General features: G+C 44.7%; 1 protein-coding gene and 1 long non-coding RNA gene across 4 annotated transcripts in view; one reads left to right on the top strand and one right to left on the bottom strand.

The window, feature by feature from the left end:
• Ror1 (receptor tyrosine kinase-like orphan receptor 1) overlaps window positions 1–27794 on the bottom strand; it is a 349016-nt gene that overhangs the window by 39727 nt on the left and 281495 nt on the right. Inside the window, exon 1 of one of the 2 annotated variants that reach the window (XM_006503121.2) lies at window positions 2480–6289. The exons of the other annotated variant lie outside the window; for it this stretch is intronic. The gene's annotated coding sequence lies outside the window, so the exon portion shown is untranslated. Of the gene's footprint in view, window positions 1–2479; window positions 6290–27794 lie in introns of those variants that run through there. 2 annotated transcript variants of the gene reach the window in all.
• Gm35760 lies at window positions 11619–25936 on the top strand. 2 transcript variants are annotated; one of them, XR_376466.4, is made up of 3 exons: window positions 11619–14437; window positions 21836–21936; window positions 22642–25936. It is a non-coding gene; the product is annotated as a predicted gene, 35760 (long non-coding RNA). The 2 variants fall into 2 exon arrangements; XR_376467.4 differs by having other exon boundaries at window positions 21836–24138; window positions 24681–24750.

Below are 27794 nucleotides of genomic sequence, written 5' to 3'. Positions count from 1 at the left end.
GGCTCAACTGCTAAAGCTGCTACCTACAGGCTGGACCATCTGAGCTCTGTCAACCCTTGGAAACTCCCTGTCTCCACCATGTAAGTAGAAGAAGAAAGCTGATATCACAATGTTGTCCTCTAACAACAGAAATGTGGTAGCATGCCTACCCAAGTACACCACACATATAACAACAACAACAACAACAGCAGCAGTTCTTCCAGAGGAGCCTGGTTCAGTTCCCAGCACCCTCATGGCAGCTCACAACTGTTTGTAACTCCTGGTTCTGACACTCTCACACAGGCATATGTACAGGCAAAACATCAAAGCACATAAAATAAAATAAGTTAAAAAGGTGAGAGAGAAAGAACAGTTCAACGCTTCCTAGTCCTTAGGCCCCACCTCCTGTCTATGGGGTCAAACTGTCAGGCTGAGCCTCTAGAATCTACTTTGCTCCAAGCAATGCCGCCCAGCTCCTCCCCTCTTTTATGGAGGGATAGTTCCAGCTCCGAGAAGTTAAGTGATTCCCTGGGATATGCAAAGGCAGTAGGTGATAGCCAGGGTTGAACTGCACTTATGAGCTCAGGCCACTTTACTGTATTGTCAGGTCTGTAACAGTTCTGTGCCTCGGGACTGCTGAGGACTAAATCTATTCACAAGACGTTATAGCAAGTTTTTATTCTGTCTGAGGCACTGCAGATTTCATATGCTTATAAAATACATGTCAAGCCATTTAATAGACAAGAGGATTATGAAGCACGTAGAGGTGTGACTGCTCCCATTTTGGAAATATAGGAGAACATGATGAGGAACAGCGATGTGTAGCTAGTTCTGCCTTCCCTTTACGGTGTGAGTAGCAGCCATGGGGCTGGCTGGTCTCCTACCAATCAAGACCCAGCCACCCTTTCCTTTGCCTTTAGCAGTGGGCGATCTACTAGCATGTACTTCTCCTGATCATGTCTCTTGCTCTCTACCTAAAAACAGGATGCACCAAGGTAGCACAGTCAGGGTGCTGTTGTGGAGTCATGCCACTATCTATCAGGAAGCAACAGGCATTGGGAAAGGGCACCAGGAACCCACTGTTGCCACCTGGATGCTGACTGCATGCTGAGTGATGGTTTCCCTGTGTCTCTCCAACGTCCTTCAGACCAGATGCTGGTTCCTCAACTTTGACCACCAGCGCAGTTCCTATGTGGGGTCCAGCAGAGCAAGGGTCTACCCTTTTTCAGTGTGAAGGACATGGGGCTGCACAAAGGGACAGGGCAGTGAGTGGACGGTGGACTGTCTCTGTAGGATGTTCTTCCTGGGACATGTGGTGGTCACTTGAAAGTGACAATCAGCTGCAAAGTAAAAAGAAGGCCACAGAATGGGGTGGAGGCCGGGACTGGGGTAGGAGGTGGGGCTGGAGTAGGGGGAGGGGGAACTTTGCTATGGATTGATTGGCAAAGGAATCACTGAGCAACTCCACAGGGAAGAGGGACTGAACAATTCTGGGTTTAAAATGGCTAACAAGTTCATGGGGAAAATAATATCACTAATCTTCATAAAATGCAAAGCCACCATGAAATAGTACCTTACTCCAGTCAGAATACTCATTATAATCACTGAACAAAAACTCTGCTGAGAATGTAGAGAAAGGAAAACTCCCATATACTATCAATAAACATGTAAATTAGTGCATTTTGTACATAATAATAGATTACTGGAAACTAAAGGTAGAAAACGACCATAGGGATACAGAAATTCCACAGCTGCTGAATGAATATATATATATATATATATATATATATATATATATATGTATATATATAATGTATTTTGAAAATGTAATGTATATGTTAATCCACATTGATGAATGAATGGGTACATCTGTCTGTCTGTCTATCTGTCTATCTATCTATCTATCTATCTATCCCTTTATAGATCAACCAAGTTTTACTGATGAATGGATGTGTGTGTGTGTGTGTGTGTGTGTGTGTGTGTATGTGTGTGTGTGTGTGAATGAATAGCATTTAGAGATGAAAAATAATGAAATGCTGTCATTTGTGGCAACACGGATTGAAGTGAAGGACATAAGACACATAAGTCAGGCATGTGGCATGTTCTTGCTTTTGCATGGGAGCTAAATGAGTTGAGCCTATACGAATAAAGGGTGGAATTATAGTCACCACAGATAGGCGATTGGTTTGGGTGAAACAGAGAAAAGTTGGTGATCGGGTACAGAACACGGCTAGATGAGAGGAGTCAGATCCAGTGTTCTCTAGCAAAGTGGCGTGGCTCCAGCTAAGTGGTGTATTTTATAATTTAGCATCGCTAGAAGAAAGGATTTTGAATATTTCCAACACAAAACAGAAAAATGATAAATGAGACCCAGGGTCTGGTCTGATGTATACAGTATATATACTGTATACATGCATTAAAACAACACGGAACACTCCACAAATACGCAGAAGTATGTGTCAATTGAAATCTTTTCAAGAAGGGTGAAATGTGATCTCACCAAGAATCCAAGTGAGGGGCCCCAAACCGTTCCAGGGTCAGCAGAAGCTCGCCAGAGACAGAGAAGGGGAGAATCAGTTATGATCCAATACAGTTTCCAAAGTTACTGCCTGTCCTGGAACGTCTTCATTTCCCCAAGAGGAAACAGGACAACGAGCTTGGCGAGCTGTCCTCCAGGAGGAAGTGACACAGTATGTCCTACAGGCTTTAATAGCACATACCGTTTTTGTGACACACAACTTTTGGTGAAGCGGCATCTGGACAGGTGCAGACGGGCGGGGATAAGGCGAGGGCCAGCAGTCTCAAGCAGGCTTTAGCTTGGGATGGTTGCAAGAAGGTGATGGGTGAGATGTGAGGTTCTCTCACAGACTCTGCTTTGTAAAGACCAGTCGGAATGTGAGCATCAAAGAGAACGATGTGTTCACATACCTAACCCCTAGGGTCAATATTCAGAGTGAGCCAATCAGGGTATGTCAGCCCAGGGACCTGATGGCTCACCCAGGAGACCAGTGATTATTAGTCTGGGACTCTATGAACCCTAATATCTGGGATGCCATTGTGAGCACAAGAAGTTCTGAGGTGACTGTGTCAAGTCCTGTGATGGGATCCCACCCCTGGGCACAGACAGTGAATGTCTGTCCCCCTTCGAGAAGCTGGCCTGAACCCCACTCCACATCTTAGATTTTTGCTTTAAAAAATTAAATCAAATTTCAAGGTTTTTCCTGCTCTTGGCTAGGAACCATTAAAACAAACAGAAGAATACTGTTTTGCCATAGTTTCCAGAAACACACGTCACAGTGACTGTGTCTAACTCAGTGGTGGGAAGGTTCAGGCCGTGCTTCAGGGTGGGGCTGGGAATTCACAGCTGCAGTGTACTTGGAAGGAGAGCAGAATTCCCTGGGCTTGTAGCTCACAAATGTAATCCAAAGGAAAATGAGGCATGTAATGTATTTAGTTCCTATTTAAGGACACACTTAAAACCAAAGGACCGCACGGGTGCAGTATTAAAAGATAGGGAGACACTAACGGGAACAAGGGGCCTCAGCTTCTTTAGTTAACTGAGGTTTCCGTGGTCAGGTATGCCTCACCTTCCCAGAGGTTCTTAGATGTTTCCAGTTTTCCTGCTGCGAGGGTCTCCTTCACCTCTGATGTCAGGCTGATGCCAGGAAGCCAGAGGTGACAGCTGGAGCCCTGCCAAGCACAGGGCCCCCATGTTCTATCAGAAATCCTTCACTTAAGCTTTGGTGTGTCTCCAATAACAAACAACCAAATCACTCCCTAAAATCTCCCACCGAGGATAACGGGACTTTGGAATATTATGCAACTCACACAAGCCTGTCTGGGCAGATTTCCTACCACAAACATTACTAGGATTTGATTTGATTTCCCCTGCCTTTTCTTTTATGTCTTTGGCCATGGACTGAAATACTTGGTTTGTGGAAAGAGGAACTCAGGAACTTTTAAAGAGCTTTAAGGGCTCTTTTATATGTAAATAAAGACCTGAAAGATTAAAAAAAAAAAGAGTTGTAAGGGCATCTTACTGTTCAAGAGTAGAGCAAAGCCCACTCTGTGCTTTTATTTTCGGTTTGGTCTGAGCTTTGTCTCGCACTCCTGCTGATGGTAGCTACAGAAGGCTTCAGGCAAAGCAATGGAAAGACAAAGGCATATCCAGTCCCTGGGTCCCCAGAAAGCAACAGGGAGAGATCACATCACACTTAGAATGTCAAGAACTTTAAGGTTGGAAAAGGGAGGTTCTTCCTGCCAGCCTGGGAGGACCCAGGAAAATGGTTTGATACCCTCTTGACCCAGGACACCCCACAGAAACCATACAGTGAAGGGGCTTAGCTCTGTGTCCATTGTATTATATTTATCTGTGAACCTTGCCCAAGCCCTCAAGAGTATGTGTTTTCAAAGTGGCACAAGTATCTGAAAGATGTCATTTGAAATAAGCGACATGTGCCATCCCAACAGCACAATGGTGGGGCTGGAAAGTGTACATAGGCCATGCCATGGGCTTGAACTCAGAGCTGGTGGCCTCAAGGCAGTGCTGGAATTTTGCTACACGTGCTTAAGAGTTGTGTAGACTGCTGAGCCTGTGACGTTTCTGGTCAATGAGAAAGCCCCCAAGCTGTGTTCCCTGGATGTACATGAGATCTCGGCCACACTTGAGATGGTCCTCACCAGAAAGGGACCCAGAGAGTAGGTAACACAGAAGAAAAGATATTCCATCAGACCCTGAAGAACAACACCTGGGTCCCACCCCTCTTACCTATGCATGGACTTGTCCCTTCCCTACTGGCCTTCTTATCACACTAATGAATGATAGCATCTCTCATCAGTGAACACACTCATCAACCGGCTCATGACCCTGCTCAGCTGTCTCCGCATTTTTCTTCAGCTTTTGATAGCAACATTTCTCTTTACAAAGGCCACCCCAAGTCTCTAGCTCTCCCATTTGGCTTAGATTGTCCAGTCTTCTGAATGAGCTTGCCCTTGACGCCAGGGACCAGCAGCAGCCTTGGACTCAGCTGACCCTTCCCTTAGGAGGCACTCTCCTCCCATTGGCTCCCAGGATTCTATTCCTTTCCGTTCATTTGTTTCCATTCATGGTTCAAGATCCCAGTGGTGAGAGCTGGGCTCAAGGCTGCTGAGACTTCTTTCTGTCCTTGTTCTCTGCTCCACTCCTTTGATTTAAACAACCAGCTCTCCACCCACTGCAAACTCCTCTGAGGACTTGACCTCCCATCTCCAGTGAACACTACTCTTTGAACCTCAGCCTCCATTCGAATATCTGAATGGACTCAAGGACCAACATGTCCCAACGTGAATGTCTAGCTCACTCTGAGATTGTTGCTGAGTGCTTCGTCATCCAGTGAATAACTTCTTCCTTCTAATGTTTCTAGTGAAAACTTTCTACATGCCCTTGACACCACATGTCTCTTATACCTGTGTCCACATGGTCCGCCTATGCTTCCATCATCCCTCTAGAATGATCTCCCCAGATATGCCTTGAATGTTCTTTTCTGGTTGAGGACATCATTCTGTGTGTGTGTGTGTGTGTGTGTGTGTGTGTGTGTATGGGGGTGGGGAGTGGGCTGTGTCAGGAAACTCGGTAAGGTTGAATAGGTTTGGAAACCCACCCGAGGACGGTAGGAGTTTCCCTACTCCTGACCAGATTCTTGGCCAGGAACAGAGTTCCCCATGCTAATGAGGTATCTAGATGGGCCCTGAGGGTTTAGCCAATGAGCTTTCCTTCCAAGGTATTTAATACCTGGTCCACCCTGAGGAAGGGGGATGTACCCATTTTCCACGTTGAACACCGAATAAACAATATGATGTCTCTCTCCTCAAGAACCGCTGTGGTGAACATGGAGGAAGCCTTCATCTTCCGAGCTTCGCCACCTAAGCCTCCCAAGGAAGACCTCCCCACATTCCCAGACATTCACCCCTTGAGCTAAGCTGGAGTTTCTCCTGCACCTACTCCCTGGCCCTAGCCTCACTGTTGACCCTTAGGCTCCCTTCATTCCCAACTCCCCGAGATTTCCAACAGCATCTGGATGTCTCGGAGTCTGAGAACCCCTGATGCTTCAGCTTCAGCCTGCATTGTTTCTCACCCATATTAGGCTGTGTTTTCCTACCCCACAAGCTAGTAGTGTGTTTCTGCTTCCCACAAGCCCAGCACCCAGTGGCTACTTAGGGTAAAGCAGTCTCAAGCCCTGAGTTTTGTCTGTCTAGAACCGTGTGTGTGTGTGTGTGTGTGTGCGCACGCGCGTGTGTGCATGTGAGTGTGATTGTATGTATGTGAATATGTGTGTGATTGTATGTATGTGAATATGTGTAGAGTGTGTGTCAGTGTGAGTGTGTGCATGTGAGTGTATATGCATGTGTGTGTGTGAGTGTATATGAGTGTGGATGTGAGAGTGTGTGAGTTTGTATACGAGTATGCATGTGTGTAAGTATGTGTGTGTGTGAGTTTGTATATGAGTATGCATGTGTGTGAGTGCATGTGTGAGTGTGTGAATATATGTGTGTGTTGGTGTGTGTATGTGAGTGTGTATGTAAGTGTGTATGTGTGAGTTTGTATATGAGTGTGTGTGAGTGCATGTATATGTTTGTGTGTGTGAGTGTGTGTGTATACAGGGCAAACTTTACTCTTGATCAAGAGGGTGTCCTCAGAAAGTGGGAAATCCATTTGGCTTTTATTCTAACTCAGGTGGTGACTGTGTCTTTTCCCCATTGGCTGGGGTCTGACCTCAGAGTCTTAATTCAATTGGTTAGTCTGAAAAGAATTGGCACACAGGAAATGAAGGAAGGAGGAAGAGGTCACCGCTCGAGGCTATCAAATTCTTGGAATACAGCAGTGGTTCTTTGTGTAAATAAAGTTTTTACTAATGGGGGATGGGGAAGTGTAAAAATTTGTAGACGAGTCCTACAATGTTTTGGGGGAAATAAAAAGATTTGAATTCCTGTCCTATACACAAGTTTTGTAGAATTTGATAGAAAAGTCAGATTTGTTATATCTTACAACCCCTTTGATGTTTCTTACAATCTGCCTCTTTTTTTTTTTTTTTTTTTTTTTTTTTTGGCTTGTTTGCTTTTTATTTTATTTTATTTTTTTTTACATTTTTTATTAGGTATTTTCCTCGTTTACATTTTCAATGCTATCCCAAAAGCAATCTGCCTCTTTTAAAGCACTTTTTTGTCAAACTCATTAAGACATTACTCTCCCTTTTTAAAAAGTCCTATTGTGGAGTAAGAATCATTGATCAATAATCCTGAGTTAGGCCCCTAGTACAAAGAACGAATTATTCCATCGATTTCATCTGCATGGTTAAAGAGTCCACCTTCCTGGGAGTAGTTCCTTGGCTGGGAGGTTAGGCTGGCTCCACTGCAGTGTCTACAAAGGTCTCTCCAGAAGCCTCAGATCCGATCTCTTCCTGCATTCCCGGAACCTTCCTTAAGACCCCCGTCCCACCTTAGTCTGTGCTTACAGAGCAGCTGTAGCAGTCTTTCAGGTCATTGATCTGTTCACATATCCTGCTCAAAGACTTCTCTTCCCAGGCTGAGTGTCCGGCCCCATTGCTGCCACCTTCAGACCTCGCCACCTCTCTTTCTTTAGCCACGAGAGAAGCTCTGAGTTAGTGCTCAGCACCATCAAACCCAGTCTGGAGTGGTACATTATTTATTATTCATATATAATCTGTATAGATAGAAATGCTGGTCATTGTTATCTTCATACAACTTGTTGATAAGAAACAATTATTTGACAAGTGAACTAAATCTCTCCTTTTAGTTTCTGTTCAGTAGAAGCCAAGAGTCTAAGCTCATTTAGAATTCTATAACCCATAGTCAATTCTCTATGACCTTCCCACCTAATTTCTTATACCTTTATTTTTATCCAACAGAGGACGGAAGTTTTTAAACACATCCCGTTTTTACTTAAACACATGTCATTTTTACCTAATTATTTAGCATCCAAAGCACGTTTTTGGATTTGTCTGCCCCTGGATCGAGTCACAACCATCTCCAGTCTATGTACCACTGTTCATCAGGAGAATTGTTCCCCTACTCTATCCTCCAAAGGCCACCAAAGGGTCCTTAATAGCAGAAATTTGTGTCACCCCTGAGGCCAAAGCCTCCACAAATTACACTTTTTATTCTTAGGTGACTCAAATGAACGTCTTAGCTCATTTATCTTTCAAGTTAAAACATGTTCGTCTCTTCTTCCTGCATTTCTTCTACCTTACAAGTTACCAACATGTCCTCTGGTGCTCAGTAATACACTACACCTTTATATATGTTAAACACCCCTTCCAATTTTATTGTGAATGTCTTTTGTAATTAAACCTAGGTATTTATAAAAATGATTTATTGTTCTATGCCAGAAGCAAGCAAGAATGTGAAAGTAAGATGCGTCATCCCTCTAAAGGTATATAATCCATATTCCATATTGAAAGGAATTGAAGCTCAGAAATTATTAAGCCTTGCTCCATGCTTTTTAATGTTTCCACTTTAAGGAATATTATAAAACTGACAGCAATATATGTGTGTGGTGGTTTGAATAGACATGGCCCCCACAGGCTTAGGCGTTTGAGTGCATGGCTCATACAAAGTGGCACTATTAGGAGGTGTGGCCTTGTTGAAGTAGGTGTGGCCTTGTTGGAGAGAGTGTGTCACTGGGAAGGTGGGCTTCGAGGTCTCCTATGCTCAAGCTATGCCCAGTGTGGCACACAGTCTCCTTCTGCTGCCTGCAGATCCAAAAGATGTCAAACGCTTAGCTTCTCCAGCACCATGTCTGTCTGCATACTACCCTGCTTCCTGCCATGATGATAAGGGACTAAACCTCTGAAACTCTAAGTCAGCCCTAATGACATATTGTCTTTTATAAGAGTTGCTGTGGTCATGGTGTCTCTTCTCAGCAATGAAACCCAAACTCAGGCCATATGGAAATGTGATCACATATGATTTAGTGAGAAGATAACACAAAATTTACAGATTACACGTTCACATCTGGCTCTGTGTCTAGATGAGAAAAGAGTTCAGATGGGAAAGCTCAATTTTAATAGATTCCTCAACCTCAAAATTGTCCAGGGGCCTAGCATTGATATAGCATATAGACCAGGGAGCTGAGAAATCAAGCTTGACAAGGGGTTAGCCTTTGCTAACCACACAGTGTGTACTCTTTCCTACTGTGGGCAGCTCAGACTCAGGCGAGGGAGAGGATCTGGTAGAAGATGATGAGAAAGGCTTTTCTGGAGGAGAAGTGAGGGAGAATTGTAAAGGCAGAGAAGGAGCAGGAGGAGAATGAGAAGGAAGAGCAAGAAAATATGGAAGGAGAGACCCAGCCCCGCACAGTCTGGCTTGCTCCGCAACCTCCCTATCCAGGGAGGGCTGTTCTCACTCCCAGATAATGACAGGAACAATGCTGGCCAAGTGAGTTCCAGGCTTTTCCAGGGCATTACCTAACTGAAGCAGGGTGCTTGCTCTGAACTTGGCATTGCTGTGTGGAAAAGTCACTGGGCTGGAAATCAGAAGAGCGCAGTCCTGCACTCACTTTGGCTGCCATCAACCTTGCTGAGGTCACTTAGCTCCTTTTGTCCTCAGCCACTTCATGTGTGTGCCCTGTAATCTGAACCACACATGTCCTTTCTGATTCCAATGTTCTTTCCAAGCTGAACATCTCATGGTTACCGTAGTTGAAAGACTCAGCATGTCCCAGCAAGATGGTCACAGCTGCTTCTGAGCTGGCCTTTCTACCTCTACTCGAGCCCTGGAAATCCACCCATCTTCTTTGCTGTGGTAGAAGGGAACACCTAGTATCATATTAGACCATTTGTCCTCGCAATTGTTCCCTGGCTGTCTAGTGCAAAGTCCCTTGGTGACAGTCCCACCACATAGTAATCACAGGGCCCAAGCCACATCTTCAGCACTCTTTAATCCCTAGAACGTAAGAGCAGCTTGTAGTTGCTCAATACACCATCTAGCCTTTTGTATTGGCTGCTTCTTGCCAGGATGTCCACCCTCGCTTTCCTTCACATGGTTTAATGTCTTCATCCTTTCATTTCTGTGTGGCCTTTCCTCCTGGAAGATGCTCTCCCAAAGTCACCAGTGATCCACAAGAAGGGATACACTCTCCAGCATCCGGCACAAACTCTGTTCTACTACAGTGACCCGTTGAGAGGCCTGTTCCCAAACTGGGCAGAACACTCCTGAAAAGCGACAGATATTCTTACCTTCCTGTGTAGCCCTAACTCAGTCCCAGCCCAGCCTTACTCTCCACAGAGCCTAGTACACACAGCCTGGCCTACACAAAGCACCGGTAAATGTGTATGACACTGAAGTCTGTGCCTTTCCAGTCACAGTTACAAAGATTTCTGCCAAACTCCAGCACCATCAGCCTTCAGCAAGCCCTCCTCGGAATACTGTCCCAAGCTGCTGACCAAACAGACCCCATCTCCAATCCTTGAGATCAGTTAGCTAGCCTATCTGTTCGTCCTACCTCCCCAAGGTGGTTGGCAGGCTAAATGCAGTCTCCCTGCTTCTTATCCCCTCCCACTGATTTTTCTAACTACAAGTGAAAGGGCTCCCCAGTCCCTGGGGTCCAGGCTGGTGTTGTACAGAGCTTGTAGCCCAGAGTCATATCTGACTCCACGTGGATATTATGTTAAGCATTACTAAACAGCCCTAACCTATCAACTCTTGCCTTTGCAGGCATTTCCAGTTGGAATGTTTTTAGGCTGAAAAAGACAGGTTTGTGGAAAGGCATAAACATCTATGGTGAGAGGTGACATATGTTTTCTCCTAGCGAAAGCAAGGGACTCCCGTAGACTCTACAGGTTTTGGACAGTGCATAAAATCCATCTCGGAGGCAATTAATCTCCCGGCAGGCTTTTGAGTGAAGCAATTACTCCATGTTTTTCTTTGTCATCGTTCGGAATTTTAACACTGCATCTATCTACTTGATTCCTGTCTGGAGAGCCAAAGGCTGCCTTAAAACCTCTGCAGCACGCATATGTAAAAGCACTCAGTGTTCACACGTTTTGATTTAAATATTGACACGTTTTTTCATTAGAACATTAAACCCTTAGCTTTAGTCATCTTAAATGCTTTCCAGGAGAGTGACTTCCCTACTAGAATGGCTCCTAGTAACTCAATACAAACTTTGCAGGCCTGAGAACCTCGCCGTGGCCCGCTGTTGTGCTCTTTTTCTGTGGTGAGGCAGCTGTGACTGGTTAGGAACCAGCACTGGAAACAGTACTCAGAGTGTTCTTGGCAGATTTCTTACATCGTTATTCAATATGAACTGCAAATCATATGCTCATAGTTATGAGAATGTCAGGAAACTCCTAGCGTTCATGCTTTGTTTGACAAAGCGATCGGAGTCGTGCTGGAAGGCAGAGGCATCCTGGGTTTGCAGTAGAGAAGAAAGGAACCCTCCCATGGCCAGCAGGTTTGGAGATGTTGGTAACTCAGTCATCTATGACAAGAGGCCGGCTCCGCTCTGATAGATGCACAGCTCGTGGTCCTGATGTATACATGATGTGTGTCAAGGGGACCTGAGCTCTGGGAGGCAGTATAAGAAGGCTCACTTCAGCTCAACTGAGCTTCAGAACAGGCTCAGTGAGCTCTTTACCTGTGTGTGTGTGTGTGTGTGTGTGTGTGTGTGTGTGTGTGTGTGTGTGTGTAGGTCAAACCACAACCTTCAGAGAGTCAGTTTTCTCTTTTCTCCAAATGGGATCAAACACAGGTCATCAAGTTTAATGACAAGTGCATCTGCTGGGTGTTCCCTGATTCTTTCTGCCTTCTTTTTTCCCTCCCTCCCTCCTTCCCTCCCTCTATCTTCTTTTTTCCTCTCACTTCCTAATTTCTCCTTCCTTCCTTCCTTCCTTCCTTCCTTCCTTCCTTCCTTCCTCCCCTCTCTTCTTCTCTCATCTCTTTATTTCTACTGCCCCAGCAGCCTCTGTACCACATTCTTGTAAGACACATATGGGAATTCTCATTCTGCCCTCACTTTTTTTAAACCTTGCGTTTCATTTTGTTTTGTTTTTAGTGGTTGCATTTAATATTTAGGTTGGACCCAACTTTTCATTGTTTATAAGGACACTGAGATGAATGTCCTTACATACCTTTACATATCGTTATGATTATTCTCTAGGCTGAAAACAATAAGTGGAGTTACTTCCTCAGGTAAAGCCTGTGCAAAATATACATGCAGGTAGCCACCTAGTGTGTTGGGGCTTCTGTTGCCGTGATAAACCATTACCAAAAGCAACTTGGGGAGAAAAGAGTTTATTTCAGCTTATAATTCCACACCACAGTCCATTATTAAGGGAAGTCAGGGTAGGAACTCAAGGCAGGAACCTGTAGGCAAAAACTGAAGTAAAGACCATGGAGAACTGTTGCTAACAGGCTTGCTCCTCGTGGCCTTCCCAGCCTGCTTTCCTATACTAGCTAGGACTACCGGCTGAGGGGTGACTCCACCAACCATAGTGAGCTAGGCCCTGTCATAGCAATCACTAATGAAGAAAATGCCATATATACTTGCCAACAGGCCAATCTTAATGGGGACATTTTCTCAATTAGTGTTGCCTCTTCACAGATGTCTAGATATGTGTCACGTTGACAAAATCCAACCAGCACACCTAGGAAACTCATCCTAAGAGATCTACATCTATCATCACAGAGGATAATATGAATTTACCTGCACTCACTGCTGAGAAGAACCTGCTCAATGGTATCACGTTTAAAGTTCTTCTATCACCTTTTACTCTTGGTAGAGTTAAACATTTTCTTCCTGGGTTCATTACAACTTTTGCCGTATCTGTATGCACATCATCTGTAGGTTTCTGTATTTTCTATGCCTATTCTACTGTTAGCAGTATTTTTCAGTAGACATTTTAAGAGCCTAATGGATCTTCCCAAGCGTACACAATTAGCTAGGTGACAAAATAAGGTTCACATTTGGGTTTTTCAAGTCAGTCTCTTATCACAACAGGCACGTGGTGCAAAGACGCCAAATTGCAGTAATAATGATGTCTTTAAATTCAATATATTAGGAAGAGGCTCACTGGATAGAAAATTAAAACGGAGAGCATGCACAATGGAGGAAGAAGGCAGGTGCCCCTCCACGAGAAGCAGCAGGCCTTGACTTGAGTTTGCTTGTGCTTATCACCCTATGGGTAATGGTTTCAGGGATGTGAGTGTTATCTAATACCTCTTTTATAATGTGCCTTATCTGAAAGATCTCCACCATCCCCTGAAACTTGCAGACTTAAAATAAATCTGGAGGGAAGTATGATGGGGCTGGTATGAGGAAGGGGTCTTCTTCCTGCACATAGGGATGGTACCATATCCCATAGCACTCTCTGCCTCCGTGGTCCTCAGCCTTCCTAATGCTGTGACCCTTTAACACAGTTCCTCATGTTGTGGTGACCCCCCCCCCCACCATAAAGTTATTTTCACTGTTACTTCAAAACTGTAATTTTGTTACTGTTACGAATTGTGATATATGTGTGTTTTTGGAGAATAGAGGTCTGTCAAAGGGGACGTGACCCACAGGTTGCAAACTGTCGCTCTACTGAGTCATTGGGGAAGAATGGTATGAAAAAAAAATCTCAGTGACATTAAAGACATTCATGCCTTCGAGTCTTTTTTTTTTTTTTTTTTTTTTTTTTTTTTTTTTTTTTTTTTTGCTAAAGAGGGAGGAGCTGCCTGCCTTCATTTCTACGTTACTAAGTTCACCGGAACATCCAGAAATAAGCTGAGAACTAGATAACTAGATGCTATGAGGCTTCACATAAACTGCCATTCACTGACATCAAAGAGACCTGGTCACTGAGAACTAAAAATCAGGTCAGGGCAGAATGATTGATGGAACTAGAGGAATGACCCTGGACAGGAGATGACTCCGGGCAACATAAGAACATTCTTCTCAAAGGCTCAAAGGACAGCCACACCTACTGATGTGCATGCTCATCAAGCTCTTCCTTCTCTCTATCTCTGCAGTGTCCTGGCACGTGGTATTTACGGGGAGATTGTGATATGCTATTTACATTCTTGGGGACACGGAAGAACCCCTGTCTTAATACTTAAACATTCCCTGTGACCGTTGGACATCTAAATGAGTGAGTGAAAGAATAAACATCATGATGGGTTGCAGGGGAAATGGAAGAAGATGTGGCAATGCCAGCTGAAGGCTGAAGGGTTGAGGAGAGAAGGGCAGGCAGTCCTTTCCTCTTACCCTTCCCTGCATCCCTGAGTCATGTGGTTAAGTGATATGCATGCTCCCTATTGCTTTTTAAAAACTGTACGAATTCCATAACAGAATCCGACCTCTTCGGAAGCTCATTCATGGAAACCGGTTTTCCCAGTCTCATTTCCAGTTCTGACAAAACAGAGAGAATCAGATGGAAAATTCCTGCCTGGAGCCAGCTGGTGCACACAGGGACAGCTATGCAAGGTAGCCTTGGTGACCTTTACTTTTTCCTCTGTTCAAGCATCTTAAATTGAGTACCTGGCCTGCGACAGGTGGTGGCAGATGGTATAGGATCTGACCTCAAAGGACCCCAGGCTTAAGGAAAGAGGGACGGTAACATGGCACAAGGGCTGGTTTCTGAAAAGGTCTTCTTCCTCAGAATCACAAGGACATAGCAGGAAGGGTGGCAGTTAAAGACCAGCCTGCTCATACTGAGTGGCCACCTTTACTAGCCACCATTCTAGGGGCTAGGACTCAGTGGTGGAGCAAGGCCTTAGCATGGAGGTGGGGTGGAGCACAAACATTTTGGGTCACACAACGACAGTGACAAAGTCTGGAAGAATTTAAACACGAGCAAAACCAATTAGAGCCAGTCCCTGTTGTTTGTCTCTCTAGTACTGTGATAAAGTATAAGAACTCCAAGTCTCTGAAGAAAAAAGTCAAAGAAGACCTCAGAAGATAGAAAGATCTCCCATGCTCATGGATCAGCAGAATTAACACAGTAAAAATGGCCATCTTACCAAAAAGCGATCTACAAATTCAATGCAATATCCATCAAAATTCCAACTCAACTCTTCACAGAGCTAGAAAGAGTAATTCTCAACTTCATCTGGAATAACAAAAAAACCCAGAATAGTGAAAACTCTTCTCAACAATAAAACTTCTGGGGAATCACCATCGCCGACCTCAAGCTGTACTACAGAGCAATAGTGATAAAAACTGCATTGTACTGGTACAGAGACAGACAGGAAGATCAATGGAATAGAATCAAAGACTCAGAAATGAACCCACACAGCTACTGTCACTTGATCTTTGATAAAGAAGCCAAAACCATCCAGTGGAAAAAAAGACAGCATTTTTTTTCTTTTTTTTTTATTAGGTATTTTCCACATTTACATTTCCAATGCTATCCTAAAAGTCCCCCATACCCTCCCACCCACCCACCCCCACTTTTTGGCCCTGGCGTTCCCCTGTACTAGGGCATATAAAGTTTGCAAGTCCAATGGCCCTCTCTTTCCAGTGATGGTTGACTAGGCCATCTTTTGATACATATGCAGCTAGAGTCAAGAGCTCCGGGGTACTGGTTAGTTCATAATGTTGTTCCACCTATAGGGTTGCAGATCCCTTTAGCTCCTTGGGTACTTTCTCTAGCTCCTCCATTGGGGGCCCTGTGATCCATCCAATAGCTGACTGTGAGCATCCACTTCTGTGTTTGCTAGGCCCCGGCATAGTCTCACAAGAGATATCTATATCAGGGTCCTTTCAGCAAAATCTTGCTAGTGTATGCAATGGTGTCAGCGTTTGGAAGCTGATTATGGGATGGATCCCTGGACATGGCAGTCTCTAGATGAAAAGACAGCATTTTTAACAAATGGTGCTGGCTCAACTGGTGGTCAACATGTAGAAGAATGCAAATTGATCCATTCTTATCTCCCTGTACAAAGCTCAAGTTCGGATCAAGGGCCTCCAGCCTCCACATAAAATCAGATACATTGAATCTAATACAAGAGAAAGTTGGAAAGATCCTCGAACACATGGGCACAGGGGAAATTTTCCTGAACAGAACACCAATGGCTCAGGCTCGAAGATCAACAATTGACAAATGGGAACCTCATAAAATTGAAAAGTTTCTGTAAGGCAAAGGACACTGTCGATAGAACAAAAAAGCAACCTACAGATTTGGAAAAGATCTTTACCAACCCTATACTCAATAGTGGGCTAATATACAAAATATACAAAGAACTCAAGAAGTTAGACTCCAGAGGACCAAATAACCCTATTTAAAAATGGGGTACAGAGCTAAATAAAGAATTCTCAACTGAGGAATCTCACATAGCTTAGAAGTACTTAAAGAAATGTTCAACATCCTTAGTCATCAGGAAAATGCAAATCAAAATGACCCTGAGATTCACATGCTCCACTATGTTTATAGCAGTCTTATTTATAATAGTCAGAAGCTGGGAACAACCAAGATGCCCCTCAGTGGAAGAATGGATACAGAAATTGTGGTACATTTACACAATAGAGTATTACACAGCTATTCAAAAACAATGACTTCATGAAATTCACAGACAAATGGATAGAACTAGAAAATATCATCCTGAGTGAGGTCACCCAGACACAAAAGGACACACATGGTATGTATTCATTCATTCATTCATTCATTCATTCAACATTAGCCTAAAAGCTCAGAAATTTTACGACTTAACTCACAGAAGCTTAACAAGAAGGAAGACCAAAGTGTAGATGCTTCAATCCTACTTAGAAGTGGGAACAAAGTAATCCTGGGAGTAAAGGGAGAGAGTAACCTGGGAGGGAGAGAGAAGGGGGAGGAAAAGGGGGGGGGACAGGATCAGGTATGGGAAGAGATAGGAGAGAAATCCAGATGGTCAGAAAAATGAATAAAAATAAGTCACAGTGTGGGGTGGGGATAGGGAACAGGGCTGGGGGAGCACTAGAAAGTCCCAGACACCAGGGAAGCCAGGACCCAACAGGGATGACATTAGCTTAAATACCTAACAGAGGGGAGAATGAACCTGTAGACACAACCTCCAGTAGATAGATATGGTCCCCAGTTGAGGGATGGGGCTACCCACCCACCTCAAAATTGTTAACCCAGAATTGTTCCTGTCTAAAGGAAACACAGGGACAAGAAATGGAGCAGAGACTGAAGGAAAGGCCATCCAGAGACTGCCCCACCTTGGGATCTATCCCATCTGCAGACACCAAACCTTGACATATTGCTGATGCCAAGAAGTGCTTGCTGACAGGAGCCTGGTAGAGCTGTCCTCTGAGAGACTCTGCCAGTACCTGACTAATACAGATGCAGATATGCAGAGCCAAACATTAGATTGAGCCCGGGGATCCCAAAGGAAGAGTTAGGGGAAGAACTGAAGGAGCTGAAGGGGATTGCAACTCCATGGGAAGAACATCAACTAACTAGACCCCCCCCCCCACACCCACCCCAGAGCTCCCAGGGACTAAACCACCAACCAAAAGATATACATAGATGGGTCCATGGCTCCAGCTACATATGTAGCAGAGGATTGCCTTAGGGGAGGCGCTTGGTCCTGTGGAGGCTTGTTGCTCCAGTGAAGGAGAATGCTAGAGGGGTGAGGCAGGAGTGAGTAGGTGGGTGAGTGAGCACCCTCTTAGAGGCAAAGGGGGACTGAATGGGGAATGCAGAGGGGAGACTGGGAAGGGAGACAGACACTATTTGAAATGTAAATAAATAGAAGAAAAAGAAAATGAAGAAGAGGAGGAGGAAGGAGGAGAAGGAGAAGGAAGAGGAGGGAGAAGAAGAAGAAGAAGAAGAAGAAGAAGAAGAAGAAGAAGAAGAAGAAGAAGAAGAAGAAGAAGAAGAAGAAGAAGAAGAAGAAGGAAGAAGAAGAAGAAGGAGGAGGAGGAGGAGGGGAAGGAGAAGGAGGAGGAAGAAGGAGGAGGAGGAGAAGAAGAAGGAGGAGGAGGAGGAGGAGGAAGAAGAAGAAGAAGAAGAAGAAGAAGAAGAAGAAGAAGAAGAAGAAGAAGAAGAAGAAGAAGAAGAAGAAGAAGAAGAAGAAGAAGAAGAAGAAGAAGAAAGCAGCAGCTGGAACCTACAGTGCTCAGGAGCAAGGGCCTTAGGCTCAGATAAATGAGTCCTAGCAACCAAGCCTTCACTGTGTCTTGTTCCCATGGCATTAAGTAACTGCTTAGCTATTCCAGGCACTCACTTCTCCCGTTCCAAAATCAGAACGCTATTGTGCACCTCACAGGGCCTCTCTGATGACCCATGGACCTAGGTATTTCTGGGGCTCTATACTTCAGTGCTCCACCCCATCACTCTCAAGAGCTCTCAAATTCAGTAAGAATGAGAAAATGAATACAGGGGTGTGACTCATCTTCCATCCACTGCCTCGTAGGAAAATTCTGCCAAAGGGGTATGGGCTGGAGAAGCAGTAAAGGAAGCTACATTCCCTTGGTGATCAAGCAATAAATGCCAACATTCTTATCCTGCTTGGGCAGTGTTCCACCTGGAGGCTAAGTGAGGTCCGGCACATGCTCGGAAAAAATGCTCCAATGAAATATCTCTGCAAGGGAGAAAACAAGCATTCCCATAGTCACCTCAGGGAACAATCCTTTTCCAGTCTTGGGTTACAGCAGAGCATCAAGGTAATGCTGGTCAGAGCCAGAACAGGGATTTTGGACCTGGACCACACTGGCCTGCAGGTGTCACCCAGGCACAAATCTTCCCTTAATTTACCTAAACAGTAAACACACCCACATCTTGCCATGAGTTGGGAGGAGGGCAGGGCTTCATATGCCCCCTTCATTCCCACCCACAACCTTGCCCAGGATGCACAATGCTCACAAGGGCTTCTCAATGCCCCCTGACCTGGTGAAGATCCAAGTCAGGGTGAGAGTCAGGCCTGCCTACTCTAAACCTGTTTTGTAATGAAAGCGAATTACATTTCTTGTGGATACTAAAGATTTATCAGTGTGGTAGAATTGCAGTTTGGCTGTTTTAATCATTTTTATGGAGGTAAAATTCTGGTAAGCTATGCCCTCACCTAGAAGGCAGGCTGGGTGTGTATTTGTGACAAAAATAATTTTAGAAGAGATGCCTGACAAAGGGGCCCAGGAGAGCAAATGCAGCTTTGTAGGCAGAGGGGACAGACAAGGGGAGGAGGCACCACATACCTTCAAGGGTGACCCTGGGACATCTTCAGACTCTGAGTCTCAGTTGCTCATCCTTGATTTACTTGGCTCTGCATTGCTTGTATCACAGGATATTTTGAGTGTGGCAGGCAAAACTCACACAATTATAACAGGACCATGTGGCCCATCATGGGCAGGCTACTCTGAGAAAATGGCAAACCCTAAGAGATCTAAATTCTTATGTAATCATAAAACATTTTGGAAAATGTGATTTCTATCCTTTCCTCCCAGCCCTTGTTGGTTTGAGAGAAGAAAATAATCCTCTTTTTTTTTTTTTCCCTAACCCAAACCAAATTGAAAGTGGAAGCAGTGGATAATGCTCAGAGTAGCTTCTTGCATACATAGCATTTTCCAAGTATTATCTCATTGAGTCTCAGGATTGTGCCAAGAAGTAGACATTTTAAAGATGCGCAAAAGGCTATGGAAGAAATAAAGAACCTCTGTTTATGAAGCAGCTATTGGTTGGCAAGGTAGGGACTCCATACCAGAGGTGCTAAGCCACTTTCTCTTTCTTCCTGTTTTTTCTTGATTAAATCACCCGACTATTTATTTTATGCCCCCGAGAATGATCTAGCAGATGATAACTTAGGTGCACTGACCCACAGAGCCACTGCTAACTGCGTCTGTTATTAAAACCAACACTGAGGACATACTTACTGTCGGGCACTGTTCTAGACCTCAGAGAAAGACCCAAACCCAGCTTTGGCTGGGCCTCTACCTGTAAGGAGGACATGATCTTTCCTGAGAGAGAAAGCTATGAACTGTTGGAATAGCTAGAGAGAGTATCTTCTAGAGTCTGTAGCCTGGAATCTAGGTATCCAAGACATAGCACAGGGAACTTCCTCACAGGCTGGGGTTTTCCAGTGAGGAGAACCTGGAACTTCCTCTCAGTCATGGCCAGACCCTGAGGCCAGCTAACGGTTCTTCATACCAGAGACTGACTGAGGACAAAGTCCTCAGTCCTTTAACTTTTAAGCACATAGATGTGTGAATACATATGTGTATGGTGAGTGTGTGTGTGTGTGTGCATGTGTGCATACACTACTGTGCTCGCTTGCTGTATATCATTCCTGGCAAGAGAGGACATCTGTGAGTGTTAGAGGTTCAGTCACATGTTGGGCAAACTGTCACCACAATGTCAGTAAATGGAGGATGAGCCACCTTTGGCATGACATGCCTCGTTTGTATCCTTTTTGAGGTAATGCTCATTTTCAAAATGGCACTCTTTCATGTGGCTTCCCTAGAAGTGCAGCCTGGCAATTTAAAGAGCTCAGGCACTAAAGCTGCCCATCTGGAAGCCTCGTTTATGTCTACCATGTGCGGATGGAGATACCAGGCGCAACACTTAAAAGTTGTGACACAAAGTTGCTGCTCCATCCTTTCAAGCTGGAGGCAGCCAACTCGCTGCTCAGGAGCACTGTTCCCAGAGAGGCCGTTTGATCTGAGGGGATATGAAACAGTCACCCCACAGCTGTAAGTGGGGGTCCTGAAGAGGAGGATGGATTTACTTGAAAGTGCAGAGGAATGGATGGGCTCGTTTCCCCAGTGATTGAGAGCTCATGAGAAACAGTTGCGTGTCTCAGCACACTGTAAATCTGTATCCACTGTGCCAAACTGTGTCTGGAACAGAGCGAGCCCTCCTGAGATAGGTGCTGAGTGAATGAGGAATGGCTATTCCTAGAGATATATTTCTAATGCTTTCAGAGGCCTTATTATTATCCTAGAGTCTGTAATTATGTTGGCTGCTAACAGATGCATGTATATGTATTAAGCATTCTCTATATTTGATATTTATACCATACAAGCGTCATGAAGGCAGATATTACTACTTCTGTGTTAGTCTTTTTTTTTCCTGTTGATGAGACAAAGTACTTGATGAAACATCTTAAAGAGGGAAGGATTTATTTTGGCTCTTGGGTTCAGAGGCATCAGTCTACCACAGTGGATAAGATATGGTGGAGGGGAGCCTCTCATATTACAGTGACCAGGAAGTAGGCCAATCAATGCCTTCCCTAGCTGGTTCTCTCATTTCCCCCTATTATTCCATGGGAATCCAGCCCAGGGCTTAGTGCTGCCCTTCGTCAAGAACTGTATTCTGCCTTGGTTAATCCTCTCTGGAAATGCCCACACAGTCATACCCAAAAGTATACTTTACTAATTTCCTAGGTGCTTCTGAAACCAATCAAACTGACCATCAGGGTTATCTATTACAACTTCTATCCAACAAGAAATGTGGCAATCTTGCCAAGTCCACACCCAGGTCCTCACATGGCCGATGACTGTGTTACCAACCTGAATGTGGATAAAGCAGGAGCAGATATAGAGAAACAGTGACAGACAGTGACAGGATGGCTGGACATTAATTAGATTTTCATGACAAACCTAAGGGGTACATTTTATTTACATAAGATTTTAAGAGTGTGTCCTAAGTCTTTTAATTAAGTGGTAGAACAAGGTAGCAGGTATAAAAGTAGACATGCTATTTACAATTACTTAAAGAAATCCTAACCATTTTATTTTGACCTGATGTACTCTTACTATAATAATAAAAGAGACAAATAATTTTAGCTAACTGAATACTGTAGCAGATGGGAAACTTGTCACATATCCCACAATGTCCTGAACCTTGACTTTTTTTTTTGTTGTTGTTGTTGTTGTTTTTTGTTTGTTTGTTTTTTTTGTGGATAGGGAAGACAAGACAAGGGGAAGGTGTTTCATGATCTCTGCCAAGAGTTCACCTGGATACTTCTATAATGCCGTCACTCAGCAGTTCTCAGTCGTACTGAAAGGTAACTGATGTCCATTTTAATCTTGTCAATCAGAAAAGGCAATATGCCTATTTTGTTAATGCCATCCCAAACAATTTCTGTCAATACCCAGGGCTCTCTAACAGAGAAGTAAAGGCCACTTAAGTGGGTTTCGTCCCTCCTTTGTTTAGAGGTGCCGCAGGACACCCTGTCAGGACTAACCATCTCAGGAAGCAGCAGTGAGTTCACGCCTGCTCTAGCACCTTTGCACCCTTGCGAGTAAATGCCTTTCCATTAGCCACTCCTTTGGAAGCTAAGCCTTTAAGCTGCTGTGTCTCAACATTTCACACAGATAGTATCAAATGGGCGTTAACTGTCTAACAACCGGTATTACGCTGAAGGATGCTGATGGTCTAATCTTGCTGACCCAACTGACTGTCAATCATATTGTGCACCGGGGATGGCCCGAGGCTGCCCAAATGGCAGTGTGCAAAAGGCCGTGCACATTTCACAGCTCCAGCCATTGTGTAGTCTCTCTTCTGTCTTCCATGTAGCTGAGTCTCATCTGGGCCCTGGGTTTGCTGTCATGGTAGCACACGTGGAAACAAGTAAAAACAGAGGCACAGTAAGGGGACACAAAGAGAAACTAGGTTAATCTCTATGCACCAGGAGTCATGCCAAGCCCTGCTAAATTTCTCCTTTTAAGCCACATGTGCCATGAGTAAGAGGGTTATCTTTATTTTGCAGATGGAGGAAGGCTGCCTGTTAGATGTTGAAGCTGCCTTTGTCTAAAGCAGTTCTGTCAGATTCCAAGCGAATGATCCTTGGGTCTTATAAGCTCTGTAGTTTTGTTCTGTTTTGTTTTGAATTTTGGAAATAGCAACCTGAAGCACCCCTGGAAGTATAGTACCTCACTCTCCTGACACAGATGAGCCACTCCCAGGAGCTGCAGGTAGGGCTCCCGTGGTAATATGGACACTAAAGGTGAGTGACTGTGTCACCTAAGGTTACAGATCAGAAACTTCATAACTGACCAAGTGCAAGGGCCCCCTAAGTCCCTTCCTCACCCACGTTTACCAGGTTGCACGGAGGAGAAGGTCATGACTGTGGGTTAAGGGTTAATTGGCCCTCAAGTTTAGAATCTTAGGAATAACTCTGTGACTTAAAAGGAGTGACCATCAACAGTGAAGTAAGACATAAGAGGCCACATCCTGCCTCCTTAGCATACTGTGTTGAAACAGCACCATGTATGTGAAAGTCTTCTGCAGACCACAGGCACTTCAACCAACTCTTATTTCTGTCTTCATAGCTATGGAAGATATCCCCCCTCCCTCTCTCAGCCTGCGTGTGAAAATCACACTGTTGGGCCCTTTGTCGGATACAGGTGAAGAAAGCATGACTCCTGCTTCTAAAGTATGTACATTATGGAGATGATGCTAACACGAGTACTATTTTAAAAGTAAAGGAAAACAGAGAGTACAAAATGAAGACAAATAAGGACTCCATGGGACCCGAAGGAAAAGCAAGTGTGGGAATTTCAGGGAGATAGAAGACAACGGCTCAGCAAAGACTTATCTGGAAGATGAGATCCAATCAATGTGGCCGATGCTTCATTGAGCTTTGCAATTTTCCATGCATTAGCCATTCATCACAGGCCTATTATATGCTGGCTGATATGCATGTTACTAGGGCAGCCTGGTTGGGTGGGATGGGTGAGGCTGGCGGGCTGGCCATGGGACAATTCCCAATGGGGAGCTAAAAGGCAGGTCTGAAGTCAGAAACAACATGAGATGGATGGATGTGATCAGGATAGATGAGCTTGCCCAAACGCACAAGTGAGATGAAGGCAGAGTTAAAATAGGAAGGCAGTCAGAAATGTTCACACAGAAGGCCCCTTGGAGAGATAATCAGAGTGGCCATTTACAAAGGCTATCCACAGTTGGGAAGAAACCACCACACATAGCCATAAGGGATCTTTTAGTACCCTGGTATCAGCACATAGCTTTTCCTGATGTACTACAGGTTCCTGCAGCCATCAGCTTCTGGGCTCTGTTAACCATGACAGAAGTAAGGATTCAAGTGATGCCTCTTGCTATCCCTATGACTTGGATAATTGACCCTTTCGTTCTGGGATGACACTTGTCTTACTTCACAGGTTATTTTGAGGATTCGATAAACTCATCACATAGCACTCATGATGACCCTTAGAAAAAGCACTTAATCAGAGCCAGCTTCCCCATACAGGTCAGTCCACACAGAAATGATGTGTGTGTGTGTGTGTGTGTGTGTGTGTGTGTGTGTGTGTGTGTGTAGGCATGTATTCAAACAGCTCAACAGCTCATGATCTCTGAACAGAGGATCCACAGGGTAGTCCAGCCCTTGTGTCTCATTGTCAGGCTCTGTTCACACAGGGCATTCTCTGTGGGACAGGTGGAACACATGCTCTGTGGGCTGGGATACATAATGAGAGGTGGTAAGGCACATCATGAGAGTCAACACCTTCTAGTTCTGTCACTGTGGAGTCTGAGCTGGCTTGGGAACTGTAAAGCCATTTCATTGAGGAGCTATGGATAAACCACTGTAAACAAGTTTTAAAACCCAGCACACGTGACTGGTTTGTAAGTTATCCAAAGTGATCCCAGGCCCAACTCATGACAACAAGGCAGAAAAACATAAGGCGATTGTGTGACTTTTAATCATAGGTTTTTGTTCCATGAGGTTTCTGTTACTGGGTTCAAAGAATTCAATCTCATGTTTCCCTCTATGTGGCACCTTGTATGTTCCAGGTTTCACAGATAAAGATGAGGAAATGTAAACTGACTTGCCCTAGGCTGCCTTCTCAAAGTCTGCTCCAGGCCTTACCACAGCATCTTTGTGGGCAAAGGACTGTGCGTCAAGCATTCCAGCCCATGAACTGTATCGAAGGCTTTGTGATGGACCAGAAACCTGCTCCCTATTTAAGCACCTATACCCCAAAGTACTCTTGGGAGTTATAGGGAGATCATCAAATTTGCCTCTGAATCAGTTTAGATGCAGGAATAGGAACCTAGGAACACCAAGTTTGCTCGTGGGTTGACGGCAAGTCAATTTGCTTGCGTTAGACTCAGGTTTAGGCAGTGCTATCTTCAGAACGGTGACTGGGACATAAACACTGCTATCTAGCTCAGATGCACGTTGGTACATAACAGCTATCACCCTGCAGAAATGGAAGCTTCCTCAAGTCCTGCCAGATGCCATCATCACCGAATGCACTTTTCCACTTCTGAAGTACACTAGTCTGATTCCTCAAAACAGCCCATTCTCTTGGAGGAGATGCTCTAATCAAAACACAAGTAGACGTCTGCTGAGGAGATCCCCAGAGAATGCCAGGGGCTGACACCAGAGGAGACAAGGCTCACGGGAGGAGACAAGGATTAGGATCAAGTTTCTGAACGGCAGCATCGTCCCCTCATACCTTTCTCCAAGTATTTTACTAGACATTCTGGAAGGAGAGGCTTAGTACAATAAATGATCTAGATTTCTAGATTCATAAAAATGTGGTGTAAATTTTTAAAATGGTTTTAAGGTGAAGGTCTTTATGGCCTCCTAACAAGTTCCTTAATTCCTACCTACTAACGGCTCTGCCAACAGCTCCCCCACCCCCACCCTCAGTGGAAGAGGCCATGAGAATTCAGAAACTTCCTGCTTGGTTTCTCAACCATAACACAAGAGCACCCAAAACGTATTCTGGATGACTGTAGACTCTTATCAGCTCCCATAAAGATACCTTAGATCGAAAGTAGAAAGAACCCTCTTTCATCCTCTTCTCTTGAGGCAGAGAGCAAGAGGATGAGAACGGGCTTAGAGCAACTCTAATCCCAGCTCAGTTCTTGGCGGCCTGCTCATGGAGTTCAAACTTAGACTTGGGTTTATAGCCCAGCTGTATACTCAACAGGCTGTGCCCCCTTCAGAAAGGTGCTGGCTGCCTTTGCCTTCTGTTTCCTCCCCATCACAGGGACAAGGGGGTACTAGCCTCTGATGGTGTCTCTTCCCATGTTACACTGGCTTTTTATACCTAAAATCTGGTTAAAATAGACAATGTGGAGTAGAGACAGCTAGCAAGCCTACGCTGACTTGGGGATAAGTCAGTGGCCTTCATTTCTTTGGATGTTTAGCCTCTGGTTCCCCCGTGCTTGCTCATGCACACATCTGTTCCACAAATACTTGAGTTTTAAGTTCCTCTTGCTCATTTGAACAATACTTGGCCTTGTGGGATAGCCTGTCTCAAGTGTCAAGGACAAAGCCAGAGAGCCAAATTGTATAGAGGAGGTTTTGTGACCTTGAAGGAATAGTCTTTTTAAAGGAAGTGTTATCCAAATAGACAGGTTTAGCTCTACTCTCAGTCACACTGACTCTTAGGACTCAAGTGATAAGCCAGCCCTCCTGAGGGCTGAGATTGCACATATAGGTTACTGCCCCCAGATCTACATATTTTACTCAAGTGCCCAGATGTACTTGCTGCAGTTCTAGAAGGCCTGTCGGGTCCCAGCACCCAAGGGCCAGCCCTGGCACTGAGGAGTGGTATATGGCTTGATAGCGATTGTTGCTTGGCAAGTTTAGCTTTCCTATCTATAGACCACAATGATGCTTCCCCACGTGGGTTTGTGAAGGATATGGGTGGAGTTTGTTTTGACAAGCAGGCCAGTGAGGGTTAGTGTCACCTGTGTGTCTAAAGTGGGGGATGCTCACAAAAGCTGTACTGAGGTGACCTAGGTTCTTGCTAGCTCGGAAAGTGGGAAACTCTTCCAGTGTGGACATAGCATCTTCCTGCTGTTCTTTAAGTCCGTGTTTACATTGTTCAAGCTTCAGTGGAAAATGAGAGCAGCTGTCCATGAGGAGAGCATTCTTGGAGACCTGGCACGCTTGTAAGGAGAACCAGGCCTGGCTGGGATTCTTCTTCTGGACCAATGATTCTCAGCAGGGGTGATTCTACACCCCATGGGTCACCTGGGATGGTTCAGAGATATTTTTGGCTGTTGAAACTGAGGGCAGAATTCACGTAGTAGAGCAGAGCCACTTTGAGAGATCCCATAATGCACAGGGCAGTCCCCTGCAGCAAACAGTCATGTAGAGTTCATTGTTCTGAGCTAAATTTAGCAGAATAATGAGCACGCTATTTCTGCTCATTAGTAAATGGATAAAACCTAATTTCTTGGGTTTGAGATCCATGCAACATTGTTCAGGAAGCCTTTTCTAACCAGACTACCACACACCTCTATGGATGTTGCTGTCACAGATCTTCCACAAGCATATACTGGACAGATAGATAAAATCAGAGCTATGAGGCCCAGGGACAATGTTCTGGGCTTCCTCACCTCCCTCATTGGATATATGCAGCCAAGGAGGCCGAGAGATACCAAGGGGCATCTCTGCAGAAAGAAGGAGAGTCAGTGTAAGGGAGTTTGATTCTTGTTTCACTCTTTCACTGTCTACACCAAGAGTTGGAGTTTATTTTCATTCGTCACTTCACATTGACAAGACCATATAGATTTGGTTTCACTTAAACTGCATGAAATGTAAAAATAGAACAAACAGACCCAATTCCAGTCCTTCTATACCATTGAGCAGAACAATTAAAGCAAACGGGAGAAACAGAGGTCAGGGCTCTGGTACCTGCTGGTTGCCATGCTACCTCTTCAAGCCTATCTCCTACGTTGTACAAACTGATCCCAGCCCTACCCTGGCTTTCCCCTGCTGCCAGAGAAAGTGCAAAGGTTACCAGCAGGTTCCAGCCCTTCACGGCTGACTGGAAACTATGTAACCAACACCTAAGTGCAGGGATGGCAGCTGACCTTGAAGCTTCACCTTGTCTATTTTCTTTTTCCTGTATCCTCAGTTCCTAGGATATCAGCAGACTCATG

Source organism: Mus musculus, chromosome 4 (genome assembly GCF_000001635.26).
Source record: "Mus musculus strain C57BL/6J chromosome 4, GRCm38.p6 C57BL/6J".
In the NCBI taxonomy this organism is placed as follows: domain Eukaryota; kingdom Metazoa; phylum Chordata; class Mammalia; order Rodentia; family Muridae; genus Mus; species Mus musculus.
This window is presented reverse-complemented; position numbering and strand designations above follow the sequence as displayed.